General features: G+C 40.7%; 2 pseudogenes; one reads left to right on the top strand and one right to left on the bottom strand.

Annotated features, from left to right (window-relative positions):
- Nucleotides 1-567: 567 nt before the first annotated feature.
- On the bottom strand, nucleotides 568-911 carry LOC118838532 (annotated as a pseudogene).
- Nucleotides 912-1,168: 257 nt separating this feature from the next.
- Nucleotides 1,169-2,051, top strand: LOC118833529 (annotated as a pseudogene).
- Nucleotides 2,052-2,994: the final 943 nt, after the last annotated feature.

Raw genomic sequence — 2,994 nt, 5'->3', positions numbered from 1 at the left:
CTTGATATGACCTTATTTACTCAGGTCACTTATGAAAGTCATTCCAGTAATTATAAATGAAATACTAGCAATTCTTATTTCCAATGTGTATGCATTTCTCATTTCCCTGCAAAACTTTAGCTCCTTGACTGCAAGAAAGTGTTATTTTCTTTTTTTTTCATAGTCAGCAGTTATTATTTAAGTTCAAGAACAGGTTATGAATGGGGTGGTGGTGAGGCCTAGGGGAGAGGGAAGATGGGAGGAGACAGGGACATGAGAGCCTCTTATCTGTGTCTGCTCTAGAAAGGGTTGATCCTGATTTCTGAGCTTTGGTCTAGGGCACATAATGAAGCACAAGATAAGATGAGGTTCCAGGGGGTACAGGTTTAGGAAAACATCAGGTGTGGCAGGTGTGGCCAGAGTTACACATCCAACCAGAGGTAGGGGCTGGGATTCTCCTTGGATCAGTAGCACCACTTCTTTTTAGGAATTGAAGCATAGCAGTAAATCCCATCCCTGTTATTTCAGCTCTTATAAAACATTCTTGTCATTAAATCTTTGCGCTAAAGAATTCTTTCATGACTTCTCTAACTTCTTGTACTTTGCTTCTAGTTTCTTTGAATATGCATCCAATTTGTAAGCTTCTTGCTCAAGAGCTGCTACTTGCTCCTCAATCAGAGTGATATGATGCAGATAAGGCTGAGTTGATGCATATTTCTGGTTTAAGTCCTTTAGGTTTCTACTTAGGTTTACTGCAATATCTTTCATTTCTAGGTACTTCAAAGTAGTCAGTTGTTCATATTTTCCAGAAGTTTATAGTCTTCACTGGTGGCTGTCAGCTCACCTGTGAGGTACGTGGCCATTTTGGAGAACATGTCCTGGTACAGCTGTGTGATATCCACCTTGGTGGGCTCCATAGCCTCCTTGGCCATCCTTCACCATGGCATTGTCTAGGCCTGGGAAGGGAGGAAGGAGAAACCATGGAGGGAAGGATGGGGATGGGGGAGAGGGGAGAATAGAGGACAGGAGGGAGGGGAGGGGAGAAGGAAGGGGAGAAAAGGAGAGAAAAGGGGAAGGGTGAAGAATCAGAGAGGGAGATAAGGGGAGAGGGTGAGGAGGGAGGGGCGCCTGATTGCCATCCATTTTCTGGAGTCCTTTCCTGCAGGTCACCCCTCTGCTCAGCCTCGCCATGTTGTACCTACAGAAGTGTCAGCATCCAACAATGTGCATTCCTTCTTCATAGGCTGACCTTGGCAAAGCTGCCAGAGATATTTTCAACAAAGGATTTGGTTTTGGGTTGGTGAAACTGGATGTGAAAACAAAATCCTGCAATGGAGTAGAATTCTCATCATCGGGTTAGTCTAATACAGACACTGGTAAAGTTTCTGGGACTCTGGAGACCAAATATAAATGATGTGAGTATGGTCTGACTTTCACAGAAAAATAGAACACTGATAACACTCTGGGAACCAAAATCGCAATTGAAGATCAGATTTGCCAAGGTTTGAAGCTGACATTTGACAATAGCTTCTCACTAAACACAGAAAAGAAAAGTGGCAAAATAAAGTCTGCTTATAAATGGGAATGTATAAACCTTGGCTGTGACATTGACTTCGATTTTGCTGGACCTGCGATTCCTGGGTCAGCCATTTCTGGTTATGAAGGCTGGCTTGCTGGCTACCAGATGACCTTCGATAGTGCCAAGTCAAAGTTAACAAGGAATAACTGCAGTGGGCTACAGGACTGGAAACTTCCAATTGCACACTACTGTCAACAGTGGAACAGAATTCAGAGGTTCAATTTATAAGAAACTATGTGATGATCTTCATACTTCTGTAAACCTAGCTTGGACATCAGGCACCAACTGCACTCGTTTCGGCATTGCAGCCAAATATCAGTTGGATTCCACTGCTTCTATTTCCGCAAAAGTCAACAATTCTAGTTTAATTGGTGTGGGTTATACTAAGACCCTGAGGCCTGGTGTGAAGCTTACATTGTCTGCCCTGGTGGATGGGAAGAGCATCAATGCTGGAGGTCACAAACTTGGGCTCGCCTTGGAGTTGGAGGTTTAGTACAATGGAAGAAATCTGTGGGGAATGGATAGCTAGCAGAAGATTTGGCCTTAAAATTTATTTCCAATGTGACCAGCAGGTTTTTTTTTTTCTAAGAGGGATGATCTAAACAAGGGATGATCCAAACAAGAGCTGTGTTTTAAATATTTAGACAGTTACTTGTTGGTCTCCAGTTAAATTGGTTATCTATCTAGTTATCAATGCTGCAGAAGTGCAGTCACCAATAAATTATTTAAATATATTTAACTCTTAAATGGTGCTACCCACCAATAATGAAATAGACCTTTAGGAAAACTGTGCATGTTTGTTTTTATGTTCCTTTTAACAAATTTGATATTACCATTGGATGAGATGGATCAGTGGATGTTTTGAGATGAGGTACAAAAATTTTGTTAATTCACCATCATGAGAAATACTTTTGGTATCCCAAAACAATACAAATTATGAATAAAACAAATACGCATAATTGTGCCTCCAAATATTTGCAGAGTTAAAGCTTTGATAACTAGAGTCAGATGAGTCCATTTGCAAGCATTCCCTTTGGTCTCCTTGTTGTCTAGATCGCAATTTATTTTTCCACAAGCTCTTCACTTATATCTGTGCCACAAGTTCTCTTTGCCCTTAGAATAATCCTATAATTTTTTAAAAGAATAAAACAATATGAGGATATATAAAAAAAGGAAGTGTTGTTTTCCAACTTTGTCCTCAATTTGAAGCAGCATTTTTGCACATTTGAGGAATTTAATCAACGTTTGTAGTAGTAGTAGTACTAATAGTAGTAGTAGTGGCAGTAGTAACAGTATAGCAGTGGTAGTAATAGTAGTGGTAGTAGCAGTTGTTGTTGCCGTTGTTGTTGTTCAGTTGTTTTCAATCACGTCTGACCCTTCATGACCCCATCTGGGTTTTCTTGGCAAAGATACTGGAGTAGATTGCCATTTCCTTC

The sequence above is a fragment of the Trichosurus vulpecula genome, chromosome 1 (genome assembly GCF_011100635.1).
Source record: "Trichosurus vulpecula isolate mTriVul1 chromosome 1, mTriVul1.pri, whole genome shotgun sequence".
Taxonomy (NCBI): Eukaryota; Metazoa; Chordata; class Mammalia; order Diprotodontia; family Phalangeridae; genus Trichosurus; species Trichosurus vulpecula.
This window is presented reverse-complemented; position numbering and strand designations above follow the sequence as displayed.